General features: G+C 34.5%; 1 protein-coding gene across 8 annotated transcripts in view; it reads right to left on the bottom strand.

The window, feature by feature from the left end:
- Nucleotides 1–17,737, bottom strand: part of LOC129514591 (glycosyltransferase-like domain-containing protein 1) — a 388,336-nt gene that overhangs the window by 293,494 nt on the left and 77,105 nt on the right. For 4 of the 8 annotated variants that reach the window (XM_055333312.1, XM_055333311.1, XM_055333307.1 and 1 more), the window contains exon 2: nt 10,713–10,847. The exons of the other annotated variants lie outside the window; for them this stretch is intronic. The gene's annotated coding sequence lies outside the window, so the exon portion shown is untranslated. The remainder of the gene's footprint in view (nt 1–10,712; nt 10,848–17,737) is intronic. 8 annotated transcript variants of the gene reach the window in all.

Here is a 17,737-nt window from a genome sequence, read left to right as displayed (position 1 = left end):
AAACTTATTTCTTTTCATCTGTTTAATGTGGCTACTAGAAAACTTTAAATTATTGCATTACAATTCTATTGAACAGCACTGCTGTACACACACACACACACACACACACACAATGAAAAAAAAATACACACTATTCTCAACCAACAAGGGAAGGAAAGAGAATTGATTTTGGTTTTTCTTTATACTCAAATCACCCTCACATTCAAAACTTACTATTTTATCTTGATAGCTTATAGATTCATTCTTAGTGTTTAAAACAGAAAGCTATATCCTAGAATGAAGATTTATAAGGTTTCTTAAAATATATACAAATATATTTAAAGTTTTAATGTTAAAAGTGCTAAATTATATCCCATAAAAATCAAATATAATCACAACTATATCATAAAAATACAAATAGCTAACATTTGATAGGCACTATGCAACTGTTATATAATTTAATCATCATATCTCTAAAAGAGATGAAATTGCTACACCCCATTGAACAAAATAAGAAACCTAAAGCAGAAAGAAGTAACTTGCCCAAGGTCATGTTCTTAGGCCACAATCCCAGCAATCTAGCTCTAGATCCCATACTTCCAATCAGTCCCTTTTGCTAACTCGAGAGAAGTAAAATTTAAAAGAAGAAAATGGCCTCAGATGGTTCCCAACACTCAAAATTATACACTCAACTAAGATCAGGAAAAATAAAAAGTCAAATTAAATAAAACAAATATGAATACAAATATTAAAGCTCACAGAAAATGGAAATTTAGAAGTAAAACTAGGTGAGCAGAGGAGACTATAAGGATGTAATAAGGAAAAAAAAAAAACACAAAGGAATCTGCTCTGAGCCTAGCACATACAAATGAAAATTCCTCAAGAACAAAAAAGCATTACTGTGTGGACGTAAAAACAGTAAGGGCTTCAGAAACACCACATGCCCACTAAGGCTACAGAGCAAAGGCGGAACCTGACACATACCCATGGAACCTCCCAGGGACTCACATGTAATTCTGCTTCACAAAATACAGGGGAGTGGGGTTAGGACAGATCTTAAATTAATTTCAATGTTTAGAAAAAGCTAATAGGAATAATACATGGGGCACCTGGGTGGCTCAGTCAGTTGGGGGTCTGCCTTTGGCTCAGGTCATGATCCCAGGGTCCTGGGATCAAGCCCACATCAGGCACCCTGCTCTGCGGGGAGTTTGCTTCTCCTTCTGCCCCTCACCAACATTCATGCTCTCTCTCCCATTCTCCCTCAAATAGAGAAATAAAACCTTTAAAAAGAAAAGAAGGAAGGAAGGAAGGAAGGAAGGAAGGAAGGAAGGAAGGAAGGAAGGAAGGAAAGAAGGAAGGAAGGGTGGGAGGGAGGGAGGAAGGAAGGACGGACTCCTACCTGGATAAGGCTATATAGCCTATATTTTTAGGTACAGTTTGGCATTTTTAAAAAAACTTCCAAAATACAATGTTCACAAGGTAAGTAGATAAATCAACATATGAACAAAAATAAATAAATAGATAATATAGGTCTACATGTGTCTAGAAATACACACACATATACACACACACACTGATTACATGTGTATAAAGAAAGTATTAAGGGACATAAGAGAGAGATGTCATTGCCATTTTCGCTTTTTGAATTTGAATCCAGTAAACACAGTGACTATTCAAAAGTTTTTAAGATAACCTTAAAGTCCAAAATAAAAATAAATAAAATGATGCTGAATAGGAAAAGGTAAGGAAATCTATTTATTTATGCATATATACCTGTATAGAGAGGGTCCTTGATGGAAAAAGGGCTGTGGACTTCCAGCCTCAATAAAAGACTAGCATTCCATCTTCACACATCATCTTCACCCCCGTTCTCCACACCTCACTATCCACCACCAGAGATACACAACACACACCAATGAACAAAGGACATTTTAACTGCTACTGATGTTGTTCAAATATTCTATCTCTGAGAGCCAGAGTCCTTAAAAACATCCAAAAAGGCAGATAAAAGCACTCAAAAAAAGAAAAAAAGAGGATTATATTTCTATAAAATATAGAAATACATTTTATAATTTCTAAGTTTATTTTCTCCAAAATCCACTTGAAAATCAGAGATGCAGAAGATCGATGCTATAAAGCTTCCCACACCTAAAAGTGTAACTATTACACCATTTGCTTTAAACTTACAAACCAGATTACCTGTAATTCCAACCTAAGAGGGCAACTCTCAGTCCTTTTCTTTTGAATGTGAGGATGTTCTATGACATCTGTCCTCTCACTGACCGGAAGTGATGCAGCAGACTGAGCCAGGGGAATAACCCATTCCTTTCTCCTTGACGAAGTGTCTTCTCTCCCAAAACTCTAAAGCTCTAGAGTCTAGACTTCCAAAATGATGAGTAAACATCTTTAGTCAGGGATGTAGTAGGCCCTTTCCTTTAAACTTCTTGCTAGTCAGAACTTTCCACAAAATCTACCAAAAAAAAAAAAAGGCTCATTCGCCTTAATTCCCTTTGTGTTGCCATCATTCATTGCCTTCATTTTTAATTTAGTGGTATTTTTAGCCAAATGAAATGAAATACAGTCAGTTTTTCTCAATCTGTCTCAGCTCTACTCTTTATCTTCTGGGACCCAATTCATGTGATCCTTTAACAACTATTTATTTCACACCAAACTAGATATCTCCCTAAAGCTTACCAATCTAGCCTCCAGGCATATTTCTTAAATAAAAGCAGTAGATCTTTGTAAACCTAAAATTTGCATACTAAAGGAACAAATCAACTATCAAAAGACCTAGTAGTATATAGCAGTTGCTCACCTCCAAGCAGAGTTTAAAATTCATTTCAATTTATTATTTTTTTAAAGAAACAGCTATTGACTTTTTCCGCTTTGCAAAATACGGTGTTTAATGGCCTAGTTAAATTAGAGGTGATAGTGTGAAGCAAGTGCTTTAAATTGGTAAATTCTAAACCTTTTAATAAAAGTACATCACTCAGAAGTTTTAATAAGACTCAGCAGGACAGAGAGGAATTAACAGTCTGTAGGTATCAAAAGGGGGTGATAGGCAATGATAACCTTAATCATTTGCATGGGGATTTATAATTTCATTGCTTAAAGGTTAATGAAATTATGTGGTATTTTGCCACATAATCCAGTATTTTGCCACTTTATCCAGTAAATGATTTCATGTCTTGGTTTGTATATATTTATATTGACTGAATCATATAACAGAATAAATGACTCTTTTACCAATTAATCTACTGCATTTTTACTTATGTACTCCTGAGTGCAAAACTATCATTATCTGTTCCAAACAACAGCCAAACTGTTCCAAACAACAGTAAAAACATAAGGTTTCCAACAGCATCTCAGAAAAAAAGAACAAACTCATAATCAGAATTCTAGAAGTACAATAAGTTGCTCAAGTGATTGCTTTCTTAAATATTAGATGCATTCCTTTATCTACTTTATACTTTGACTATTGCTAAACAGTTGCTTCCCCTGGATGTTAACATAAAATCTACCCTAGAGATTAATGAAGGTGTTCAGAACACATTATTGGACAGTGAAACTGGATGGAAAAATGCAAACAATACACACAAATAATTAGAATAGGTAAAATAATAAAAGATCCTAGGCTGGAGCAATTGTTTTAAAACATCACAGGGCAAAAACAACACACTACTGTGGCCTTGCATCACTGAGCACCCAGGAGGTGTTCAAGGCCAGCGCTTTGCTTGGTACCTCATTCTAATGGAAAATTGCAGAGTCTAGCTTTAGGCAGGGCCATGTTCCTTACTCTGGCTGCACATTAGAATCACCTGGAGGGTTTACAAAATAATAATAAAACAAAAATTAAAAAGCTGATATTTAGGCCTATAACCATAGATTCCAGTTTCATCAGTAATCTTTAGAATTTTAGTAATCCCTAAATGATTTCTGATGTCCAGCTAGGGTGAAGAAATAACAGCTATAGAGCAGTGGGTCTCAAGGTATGGGTCCCTGGACCAGCAGCAGCTGGGAACTTGTTAGAAATGCTAATTCTCAGGTCCCATCTCAGACCTATTGAACTGGAAACTGCAGGCTGAGCCTCAGCAATACATATTTTGAGGAGACTTTAGGGAATTCTGATGTACACTAATGTTTAAAAACAATGCTTTATACTTGATCTTAGCCGAAAGGCAGAGGAGCAATTGGAAACTTGCTGCTTAAAAGGAAGAAAAATGTGGGTTTCAATCCTCTCTCCACAATTTACTGGCTATATCTATAACCCTTGGTCAGCTCTCTACACCTTACTTTCCTCACTTGGAAAAAGAAGAGAGTTGGCTAACGTCCACTCAACATGCTAATAAGCACGTTACATACATTACGTAATTTAACCCTTACAATAAGCTTACCATGTAGGTATTAATATCATTTAAACCCAAAAACTATTAAACTTATCCAAGATTACAAAGGGAATAAGCAGAATCAAATTTAAGCTCATTTTTCAAATCCAAAACCATTGCTCTTTCCCTATTTCACAAAATATGCTCGTCCCCTCTCCCTCCCTTTCTTCCTTCTCTGCTTCCTTTCTTCTCTTCCCTATCTTCTCTCCTTCCTTCACCCCCGTATGTCTCTCTCCATCTTTCTCACTTTCTTTGCAAGTTTATTTTCCTATAATAAAGCTAGAGATTAACTAGTATGTACAGCTTCACTGAGTGACTACAAAGTAATGTCATATGCCAGAAATGAAAAAATTAAAATTTTTAAAATTTAAAAATCATAATAATGAAGTTACAAACTACACAGAGACACACATTTTACAAAACATAGGAACACATGGCTTAATTCTAAACTGGTGAGTCAAAAACAGAAGTAACTCAGGAGTTCATGAGATTAGAGCTCAGACCAGGGCATGAGGCTGAAGGAAGTGTGGCTTATCCTGAAACATGGTGAAAAGTCTGTCCTGCAACAGGGGTAGAAACAAAGGATACAGAACAGTAGGAAACAAAGCTAAGCAAGCTAACTGGATCCAGACTGTGACTTGGAGTAAAAAGAATTTAGCGTTAGCATAGTAAAACTATATTTTTTTTCAGAGTATTTTGGATGCACTGATAATAAAAAGGTAAAGTTGAAGGCAAATCACTGGTACTTATTCTAAAGAAAAAAAAGAAAAATTGACCTATGAGTATACTGAGAGGGGGAAAAAAAAAGGGCAGGAGAAAAAGTCATTTCTATTGCTAAAAGTGTTATGATCCACCCTTTACTATAGATAGTATGTTCCAAAGGCCATTCGTAGGTGTTACACACTATTTTCAATCATTCGCTAATCCAACCAACACTGACTGATCACATTAGTTAGACATCAAAGGATAAATAGATAAATAAGATACCGACCCAGGGCACATGGAGTATTTATCTAAGAAGCACACTGCAAATATTTTATGCGACTTTTACATGAGGTGATTAGGAATTCTGAAGGCCACTAGAGACAGACCATTTCTTAGGAATGACTTTTATGAAATTCCTGAAAGTCGATGAGGTATAAGCTAGCCAAAATGTTCCACATACAACATGTAAGAGGAACTCTATTCATGCTAGCCCCACAATCCTCAGCTCCCAAGCAGAGCTTCCCCAGTTCCATCCCCATTTAGGCTTACTCATGGCTAAGAAAGTCATGCAAATATACAATTTAGAGGTTAAGCTTGTGGACATTTATATCATTCGGGTCATTTTTCTTTTGCCAACAAACTAATGAACCACTACACTGAGAAACCACTACCCTCACTGGAAGATTCTATGCATGTATTAATGAAGGAAAAGGTGAGGCACAATGGGCTGAGTTCACCAGCAACTCAGGTTTCCAATTCTGTCAATGATAGTTCAGGGCCGTATAACATGTTCTTTAGCTCACCATAATCTGGCAATTCCATAATGCCTGTTTGTTTCTAAGAACCAATGTAAGAAGCATGTATGTTCACCACAGTATGCTGAAAAGATGCTGCAGTTAGTTTTGTTCAGAATACATGTGAACTGAATTTGCTGTATTAAAAATTATAGCATTTTTCATACTAAATATATTTAAGAATCAGTAATGTATCTTAGTGAAGTTGTTTATTAATAACTTACATTATCAAAGAACTGAATTCCTGAGTTAAAAGCTACATCAACAGTCACTTGGTAAAACACTAGCTTTTTAAATTTTTATTTCTCTTTCTCTCTCACACACATATACATATACATATATATATATTTTGGTAAAACACCAGGTTTTAACCCACATACTACCTAGGACAAATACAGTGTTGAAATTAAAACAATAATATGGGGGCACCTGGCTAGCTTAGCAGATGGATCATGCAACTCTTGATCTCGGTCGGGGTCATGAGTTAGAGCACCACACTGACTTTACTTTAAAAGAAAAGAAAAGAAAAAGAAATAGTAAATAAAACAATGGTATGAAAAAACTTCCAAGTGCATTGAGTAATAAATTTCTTTGGCCGCAATATATCCAATTCTTATACACTACTGTATTTTACTAAAATTCAATCACCTGTCATCTTTTTTAATAATATAAACTACATGTGCCAAAGTGGTAGGACTGAAATATTGGGACTTGAGAGTAGTTCAATTTCAATATAAGTGGTTGGTATAAAATCATCTTTTAAAATATTCAGATCCTGCCATCCAGATATCCACATGCGCTTGGATTTATAAGCATTAAAGAACTTGTTTAGATTTACTGAAGCTATACCTGCTGTCAAGAAACCAAAAAGTTGTGAATGTTGATCAAAAATAACTTTGCCTCAAGTATCATGTTAATGTTTTCCACTAACGTTGTCCCAAAAGTTAACAGTCAATGTAATCCAAAGGTTTCTCTTTATTTCTATATTTAAATCATCACAGGTTTGATCAAGCATGCAAATCCCTTTAGGCTCAGGGTTCCCATCAAAATGTCTTATAGGAACATTAAAAATTGAATGGGCATAAACAACTCCAACAGTGCGGAGCTCATGACAGTGTGCTGTGATCTCCGCGTTTCATGTGCAACAAAACTGGAGAAGTTTGCAAGGGAATATAAGCAACTAATTACTGTCTTTTGCTTGGGGGCAGGTGTGCTGATCTCTACAGGTGTCTTGACTGCGGCTCTCTGCCTACTGCACTGTCTCTTGAAGACACTGACTGTAACAACTTGCTGGAGTCCTGCAAAATATCTCCTAGAATCCCAAACTGTGGGGTGTTCGGGAAGAAACATGTTGTGACTTCCTTCATGGCAAAGATACCACGGAGGAGAAACAGCAGTGGAGAGGCTCTGGCAGTTTGTGAAAGAATAGTATAAGGCAGTATAAAAAGTAAAGAATATCAAACTTTATCAATCGCACACATTAAACAAGGACACCAATTTGTCTTAATGAGTACAGTAAGTTTTTCAATGAAAATAGTGTTATTTTCTAAACAGGAAAGAAAAAAGAACTAAATAATAATCTCCTATTGATCCATCTTTTTTTCATTTATGAAAGATAGTGTCCAATGCTGGGTATGCAATTTAAGAAGGACCAAAAAAAAAAAAAGATCTGAGAAATTATCCACTAGAGGAAATTAGCAAACAAAATAGTCACCTGATGATGGGGAGGTATGTATACCATAAACACGTGATGTCACTTACAGGATTAATATCCCTTAAGGTCTTTCCCATAATTGTTGAAAAGAAATACACCTAATAATGAATAAACACATAAACCAGAGACAAATGTCCCCTGGTCTGCTATTTGCTACCTGCATGATCTTGGACCAAACACTTAACCTTTCTGTTCTTCAAATTCCTCATCTAATGATAAAAAAGACCCACCTCATCAATGATGTTTTTAAGTGAGACAGTGTCAAGGTGAAACAGTCTCTAACGTTCTTAGGCAATGAAACTGCTCAGAATGAAATGTCTATAAATGATAATATAAGATATTTATCAATTATTTTCATCTAAAATTACGTAGTGTTTTTCTTTAACCAAATGAAATCAAGACAATATTTCAAATCCTCATTAATATGAAGCATCAACTGTGTAACCAAAACATCACTGGTCTAAGAAAAAATAACAAAAGCAAGAGTTAAAAATGTTTCAGACTATTCTCAAAGGAACCAAAAGGGAAGAAGATTTTAAAGCAAAATGTGTACAAGTACACAAACACAAAACAGTATTCTCAAAATTAAGAATGATTAGGCCCAGGATCCCTGGGTGGCACAGCGGTTTGGCGCCTGCCTTTGGCCCAGGGCGCGATCCTGGAGACCCGGGATCGAATCCCACGTCGGGCTCCCGGTGCATGGAGCCTGCTTCTCCCTCTGCCTGTGTCTCTGCCTCTCTCTCTCTCTCTCTCTCTCTCTCTCTCTCTCTCTCTCTCTCTCTGTGACTATCATAAATAAATAAATTTTAAAAAAAAAGAATGATTAGGCCCATGGGAATGATCAGAATATAACTGAAGTAATATCCCTCCCACTCTGAGCAGACTATTACATCAGAGTCTTATTTCTTCAAATCTAGACAATGCAATAATCTTCTATTCTCTCTCTGTTTTAATTTGTCTTTCATCCTCCAGTTTTCAATGTCATCCCAACTACCATGAATATTAAGAACTGACCTGTTGAGCCTTCTTTAACAGAAACCTAATTATCTTGCTCTGGTACCCACAGACTTATTCTAGGGGAGGCAGGCACATAGAAAATAAATGAAGTGTGTGTGTCTGTGTGTGTGTGTGTGTGTGTGTGTGTGTGCACAAGCATGCATGAGCATACACATACACACATATACATGTGTGTGCATGCACAAAGGATTAAGAGAGGATAAAACATAGGTCAATTCATTTTGCCTACCATAAGTCAAGGAAGGCTTCATACAGCTGATAACAGCTGGGTGAAAGAGTGCCTACAAAATAAATTCAAAGATCCAGGTGATGAGCCATCTATTACCAAGCCTCAATCTACATTGTTTCAACTCTGTATCACACTCTTTTCAAGGATCTAGATGTCCTCATTCTCTAAAGTATTGGACACTCTGCTGTCTGGCCAGTCCCTCTGCTTTGAATCCCTTTTTCATCTTCCCCATCTTTAAAAGCCTTAAAAATTTTAAATACATGACACCTATGCATTCTACTACCAGTTTTTTTTTATTCAAGGGAGGGAGGGGCAAAGGGAGAGAGGGAGAGAGAATCTTAAGCAGGCTCCACGCTCAGCACATAACCAGACATGGGGCTCAATCTCACAACCCTGAGATTGTATCCTGAGCCAAAATCAAAAGTCAGACGCTTAACCAACTGAGCCACCCAGACAGCCCTCTACATATTTTTTAATACAGTTAACAATCATTGGTATCCCAACCAACATGAATGTTCAGAACTGAGAAAGACAATGTTAATTCCTTCAAAACTTTGGAAGGAAAGTGATTTGCAATGTAAAACGTATTTAGGCAAAAGTATCAATCAAGTGAGAAAATTAAAAAAAGATATTTTTCTCTCACATAATCTTTCTCAGAAAACTACTACAGGATATATACCACAACCATGTAAGATTAAGACAAGAAAGAAGACAAGATGAGATTCAGGAAAAGCCAAAAGGAGCTCCTAGTTTAACAGCAAAGAAAAAGCTCAGGAAGAGAGCAGATCTAGAAAATGGGATGGATTGACAATAGAATTCTCTTGGAAAAATATACTCAAGAAAAAAACTGAAAGAAATTATCTGATGTGCTTCATTTTATGGGAAATCAAAGAAGCTCCTAGAAGATACAGAAAGAAGTAACAGTAACAAAGAAACTAAGACACACACACACAAACACAAACAAAAACCTGGCATTACTAACTTCATTAAAAACAAAAAATCCGGGATCCCTGGGTGGCGCAGCGGTTTGGTGCCTGCCTTTGGCCCAGGGCACGATCCTGGAGACCCGGGATCGAATCCCACATCAGGCTCCCGGTGCATGGAGCCTGCTTCTCCCTCTGCCTGTGTCTCTGCCTCTCTCTCTCTCTCTCTGTGACTATCATAAAAAAAAAAAAAAAAAAAAAAAAAAAAAAAAAAAACTTTAAAATAAAATAAAATAAAAACAAAAAATCAGAAGTGAACATTTTCATCACAGCTCATTACAACGTTCAGTTATAAATATCAGCATAGTATAATAATGTAACACTAAAAATGAGTTAGCCAAAAGTTGTAACCCAACAATCTTGAGAATATGGAAGTGAGATGGCAGTGAAAGGTGAAAAATCCTCAAAGACCATAATATAAAGTTAACAAACCATATCTAAAATAAATGAATCAAAACAAAAATATGTATCTGTAATAAAGCAATATGCAGATATATAATAACCAAAACAAACAGATAAAGGCTTAAAAATGGTTGCCTCTAGAGAAAAGAATTGGAAAGAATGGGTAAGAAACCACTGTATTTTCCTATCGGCCTTTTACAACAATTAGAATTTTAGACTGGGTAAATGTTATTAGTTTAACTAAATAGGAAGTAATTTAAGGACAAGAACCAGCCAAGTTCACAAGAATAATTTTGACAGTATTTTTCATAATAATAAAAGGCAGAAAGAATCTAAGTCTTCAATAAGTCAGTGGTTAAATAAATTACATTATATCTGTGCATTAGTCAAATTACTAGTCATTTAAAATTATACTGCAGAAATATATTTAATGACACGGAGAAATATTCAAAACAAAAAATAGCAATTCAAAATACAGATAAGAAATTAAAAAATGAGGCACACCTTGGTGGCTCAATGGTTGAGAGTCTGCCTTCAGCTCAGGTCATGATGCCAGGGTCCTGGGATCAAGTCCCGCATCAGGCTCCCCGCGGAAAGCCTACTTCTTCTGCCTACGTCTCTGCCTCTCTCTGTGTGTCTCTAATGAATAAATAAATAAGATCTTTTTTAAAAATCTAAAAATGAAATACCTATGGAATACCTATGAAAATACCAAAATAGAAATAGCTATGAAAATACTAATGGTAATTTTAGAATTTTTTTCTCAATGCTTCTCTGATTTTCCAAATTTCCTAAAATAAATAGCAACTTTGTAAATGAGAAAAAAAAACCCACAACTACAAACTTTAATAGAACTCATCATTCCATTTTAAATAGTGTCATTCATGACGCCTTCTCTGACCTTCGAGCCAGAATTTTTCCCTCCCCCTGTACTTTCTATGTGCGACCCTTAGAAAGTTAATGCAGCTTCCTTTGTAATACAGGTAATTATTTATGTCTGTTCTCCCACTGGATTTAACCTGCTGAAGAGAGGACCAAGTGTAAGCCATCACAGTATAGGTTGAATGGAATATATCTAGGCTTCTCAAGACAATCCCCCTAAAATGAGGAAACCCTAAAAATGATCTGAGCATTCCTTTAAAAAAAAGAATTGATAGACTACTTTTCATAAAAATAATAATCATATAAAGTATAAGTTCTCAGGTTGGTTGCTCTTATCACAATGCTGTTTACTCCCCTCTCTCACATACACTGTCTCTCGAGTTGACTTCAGAAGCATGTTTTGTTTTGTTTTGTTTTGTCTGAAGGCTTCGGTGAGGCAGTGTTTAAATGTAGATCTTCAGGATTTCTTAATAGATCCATATTTATCACTCCAAAATGCCAATTACTTAAGAATTTGATTAGAACATCAGTTACCCAAGTGTTGCTATAATAAATTAAAATTAGGATTATTTGTCTTTGTGTGAGTATAGGGTTTCCAAATTAAGCAGAAATTTAAATATGTTTGGTGGAGCAAATATGAAAAAACATTTCATAGGGCTTGGCTTTTATTTAGAACTAGTTTCAAAATGACAAATAAATGAAGCAGCACAAATTCTACATACAAAAACCTTTCTGGGCAAAACCAGAAAATTCCACTCATTCTGTTATGCAAAGGATTTTTAACTTTGTCCTATATAAAGGAGTCAACATCCAGTACATTTGATAAAAAGTCATAAAAGGGTTCTAATATTTCATCCTGGTAGAACTATTTTCTCCATGAGATCAACCACACTTTTCAGCATGCTTTTAGAATAGGCTACGTATGAGTAAGAGGAGACACAAAGAACAGAATGTTATGAAGTAAAGAGCTATTTTATCCACCCTCACTCTCCCATCCCCAGAGGTCTGAGCAAGAGGGCATAAGGACAAGGCAAATGGCCTTCTACAGAGCAACATTAAACTGCCCATTGAGTAACAACTGCGGAATAAGGAAGGAGTTAAATTCTAATGACAAAAGAATCTGCAGTCTTTCATCTCTTAAAGTATCAACTTTAAAAAAAGCAATAAGTTTAACTACAAAAAGATAAAGGATAATTTACTTTACAAAATAATGGACCATGAGTTTATTTTATATATTAAGTTATATGCAATAAAGATATGTTATTACAGAGGACACAAGCCAAAAAACTTAAAACCAAAAGTTATATGAATAATACCAATTGAACTTTATTTGAGCATCTCAAAAATTGTAATGTAACAAAACATTATACAAAAAAATCGATTTACCATCAATTTTCAAGAGCGCATCTTCTGCATTAAGCAAAACACACTGCTAAGAATTCCAGAAAAGGCAGATCAGTCTACAATACAGAAAACAGACCACAGTTGCCTGAGATGGGAGGGGAGGGCTTACTGGAGGGGGTTGACTTCATGAGGGCAGAAGGGAACTTTCTGGTTGATAGAAATGTTCTAATAATTGTGGTTATACTTACACAGCTATATGCTTTTGTCAAAACTCATCATATTGCCCACCTAAAATGTGTACAGTTTATTGTAAGTAAATTATACCTAAATAAAATTGATAAAAAAAATACACTCAAAACAGTTGATCATGGCTGACAATCATTCCAATTACGTAAAGACTTTTATTGTAAATTTACTGTGTTTCTGACACACAAGGTCAAAGATACCATGAGTAAAAACTAGCTGAGTGACAGCATTAGTTTACAGTTACCAGTCATAATAACTTATTACTGACCTCAAAACACTTCCACCCACACTGTACTCACTACATATTACTTTATATTACTGGTTAGTTTTTTTTTTCTCCTGAATTAAGGTTGAGGAAAAAAAAAAGTGTCATGTATTTAGCAGTATTCTCCAAGATCTAACTCAGTTCTTTTTATTAAAGTGTTTACACCATGAAATATTTCAGACAAGTAATTATCATTTCTTTCTTAATACTAAGAAAGCAACAGCTTTTGAAAAAATGTAAGAACAGCTATCTTGATTTCTCACACTGTAGAGTGATACTTTAGAAGATTAATAGAGACTTTTCAAAAGTATATTTAAATATTTCATATTTGAAAAAGTAAAATTATTTAGTAAGTTTTAAATAGCCAATATGAACTTACAAAAAAATCTACTGAATGAAAGTAAATTTTTTATAGTGGGAATATTATCATTTTATTTCTTTCCATTGTTCGCAGTATTTCCATAATATACAAATTTTAATAAAATGGTTATCAATAATGTATCAATTTTTTTAAAAATAACATGACATATCTCAAAGAGAAACTGGTTTAAGATAACTTACTTTACAAATCTTAACAAAAACCACTTAAACAGTTTTCTAATTATTATTTTAAAAATTAATTTCACAGTAACACAGTAATCAAGACAGTGTAGTACTGGCAAAAGAACAGACAAATAGATCAAAGGAACAGAATAGAGAGCACAGAAGTAGATCTACACAAATATAGTCAGCTGATTTTTGACAAAGGAACAAAGGCAATTCAAATAAAGATAGATTTTTCAACAGATGGTGATGGAACAACTGGACATCTATATGCAAAAAAACTTGAATCTAGACACAGACCTTATACAGTTCACATAAAATAACTCAAAATAGATCACAGATCTAAGTGTAAAATGTAAAACTATATGACAGCTAAAAGACAGTATAGGAGAAAATTTAGATGACCTTGGTTTGGCCATGATTTTTTAGATACAACAACAAAGGTATAATCCTGGGATAGGGCAAGGGGGCAGGAGTTATTAAGTTGAACTTCATTAAAATTAAATACTTCTGCTCTTCAAAAAGCATTGTTAGGAAAATAAGAAGACAACCCATGAACTGGAAGAAAATATTTGCAAAGGACATATCTGATAAAGGGCTCATTCAAAGTACACAAAGAACTCCCCAAACTCAACAATAAGTAAACAAATTATCATAAAAATAAGCAAAAGTTCTCAACAGATATCTCACCAAAGATGCTATACAGATGACAGATAAGCATATGAAAATGCTCAGTATCATATGTCATTAGAGAATTGTAAATTAAAACAACAACAAAAGACCATCACACATATCTTTGAAAGGCTAAAATCCAAAACACTGACACCACCAAATACACGAGGATGTGGAGCAATAGGAACTCTCACTCATTTTCATTGGGACTACAAAATGATACAGGCACTTTAGAACACTGGCAATTCCTTACAAAGTGAAAGCTAAACGTACTCTTACCATACAACCCAGCAATCACACTCCATAGTATTCATTTAAATGAGTTGAAAACTTAAATTCACAAAAAGCTGCACATAAATGTGTATAGCAGCATTATTCAGAATTGCCAAAACTTGGAAACAGCCAAAATGTCCTTAAAAAGGTGGCTGGATAAACAAACTGTGGTACGTCACACAAAGGAATATTATGCAGCCCTAAAAAGAAATAAGCTATCAAGCCATGAAAAGGTACATTCATTGCCAACAGAAGTCAATATAACAAAGCTATATACTATATAATTCCAATTATGAGACATTCTAGAAAAGACAAAACTATGGAGAAAATTATGGAGACAATAAAAAGATCAGTGGTTAACCAGGGTTCTATGGGAGAGAGAGAGGGAGGAAGGGAGGCATGAAAAGGTGAATCACAGGGAAAACTGAGGACTTTTGTTGATAATGACAGGCAGTGTTGGCTCATGAATTGCAACAAATGTACCACTCTGTCAGGGATTTGTTGGTGGGGGAGGTTCTGGAGGTGAGGCATTCTTTATTTTCTATTCAAGTTTGCTGAGAACCTAAAACTATTCTAAAAATCCAAGTCTATTAATTATTTTTTAATTAATTACATAAGAAATATCTTTCCACAATAAGGTCCAGATCTTGTGTGTACAGTTTAATATGTAAATGTAATGCAATGGCTTGCCTGCTCATATAACCTAAAGGATCCACTTTTTCTTTAAACCATGTCAGATCCTTTCAAAAGTATCTTTCTTCAAAGAAGTTTATGGGTTTTGCTTTAATGAGAAATTCAACAAGCTTCTCATATCGAGAAGCAATTCTTATTGTCAAAATCTTAAGCTTTACAATAATAGCTTCACTTTTACAATGATGGTTTCAAAGGGTTATGCCCTCAGTGCCAAGAAAGAAATGTTCACCAATATGTGTCAACTTTAGGGTTTTACCATATGATACACAATTGATTTCTTCATTCAATCTCTTGGCATTTATTGCTTTCCTTTCCCAATATATGAAAAAATTCATGTTTAAAAGCATTTACAAAAAATATATATTAAGAAGTTAATAGCTCAAAAGAAATGTACTAAATATGAACAAGTTTAATTTAGACATCTAATTTTAAATCTTAATATTTTCTACAAAACCACTCAAAATTCTTGATGATGATATTTTTAAAGTTTGACTGAGAGCTGGGTCATTTAAAAAACAAAAAAAAATTTATAAGGGGGAGGTGAGTAAAAGAACATAAGAAGTCAGCAACATAATCCTGTTTGAGAAATGGTATAGTCTTAAATTCTTCAAAGATATGATAATTTAGGGGATCTATAGAAAGTAAAGCCAAGAGTTAAAAGTATACAAAAAATATACAAAAAAATATTAAAGCCATCTTGGTAACAGACTTCTTGAAAGCTGAAATTAGCTTTCAAAAAATTCAAATCAATTTTTTATTGACTACATATATTTTTCTTATTTTTATTTACTCTTTTTAGCAACGATATATTCTTTCTATGTGATGTTCTGTGACACTTCCCTGCCTCCAATGGACTTACAGTCTCAATGAGAAGATAAAATGGACACAAAAGAAATTAGTATTAGTCACAAGTGGTAAATGATTAGTAGAGACAAGCATGGGAAATAAAAATTATGGTTACCTCTAACCTTAATAATTTTAGAGAATGCAAAGAAAAGAAACAATTCCTTTTGGATACAAATTGTGAGGTATTATGAATATCCAGATGAGTCAATGCCAAGCTGCTAACCTAAAAATTATTAGAATATGCAATTATAGATGTTAACTAAACTTACTGTGGTAATTATTTCATAATATATGCAATTCAAGTCACCCTAAGCGTCTACAGTGCTGTATATCAATTATATATCAATAAAACCGAAAGAAACCACACACAAAAATCATTAGAAGAGAGGTGAAGATTAAAGACATAGGTTTAGATGAAGTCACTCGAAAAGAGAAAATTATGCTAGAGAAAATAGACTAAAAGCAGGGCTTTGGAAAAGCTCCTAATTTTAGGGTAGGTAGCTAAAGAGTGGAAGAGATTAGAGGAGCAAGGTGGAGTGGTGGGAAGAGGGAGAGCCTATGAGCCAACAGAGGCAGTTAAAAAACTAAAAAACATGACAGCAGGAAGACATTGCTATGTAGTCTACTGCAGAAACAAACTAAAAAAAAAAAAAAAAAAAAAAAACCTAAAAGAACAAAAAATAATGAACACCTCATCATCAATGAAACAAAGTCACAGCCACAACCACAAACCACAAACTATCATAAAAAAAGAATCACTATATTAGGTGATATCTGGAATCAAAATGAGGAGTAATGCTGAGAACCAAACCACACCTTTTTAGATCTCTGGCAGAAAAGATATTTCCCTAAACATGGAACAGTAAAGCCCACTGAAACTCTGCTTAGGGCAATAATGTTTCAGCATCCACCTAGGATAAGACAGGTTTCTCCAAAAAATCAGGTCTACAACCACAATAGGACGGAGGAAAACCCAACAAGGTTATGCATTGCCAATGATCAAGCTTCTTTGCACAGAGAGGTTGCCAAGTGGAGATGAAAAAGGGAAATAGCAATCACCAAACCATTTATTACAGAGATTCCTGTGACTCACAGGACTACAGAATCACAGTGACCTTTATAGTACTGCAAATAGAGGTGAGATATGTCCCCAGAGCATCTGACACACACACATTTTTTTTCAGGCAATACCTGTTCTTAATTGAATTAAACCTACTAAAAACTGAGTAAGAACCAAAAAAGAATCAGCAAAGAATTTATACAGAACTACCAACGATGGGTGAAAGGAAATAGGGAAATGACAGCTAAAGAAATGTCACTGTCTTAGAAAATAGGGGAAGAACTTACAAATTATTTTTCTACAGTCTCAAAAAAAAATTACAGAGACTATGAGAAACTTCAAAAAAAAAGGCTCAAAGAAAAGTATGAAATAAGAAAAGATAATGAAAAGCAAATTGATCGGGTAATGAAAAAGCTGTAGATTAAACACACACACACACACACACACACACACACACACAGATTAAACCCATAAAAGAAAGAACAGAAAAAAACCAAAACATTCAGTACTGAAACAGGAAAAGAGAAGATAAGTATGAAAACAAACAAAAACAAACCACACAAAGTGGAATTTTCTTAAAAGATATATTAAAAATGAGACGATCAATATAAAAGGAAAAAAAGATCCAGCCTATACACACTTGACATTCTTGATAAAAAGAAGAGAGAAAGAGAGAGAGAGAGAGAAAAAATAAAGAGGAAAAAA

This window comes from Nyctereutes procyonoides, unplaced genomic scaffold, assembly GCF_905146905.1.
Source record: "Nyctereutes procyonoides isolate TBG_1078 unplaced genomic scaffold, NYPRO_anot_genome, whole genome shotgun sequence".
NCBI lineage: Eukaryota > Metazoa > Chordata > Mammalia > Carnivora > Canidae > Nyctereutes > Nyctereutes procyonoides.
The sequence above is the reverse complement of the archived record's forward strand: the minus strand, read 5'-3'. Positions and strand labels throughout refer to the sequence as shown.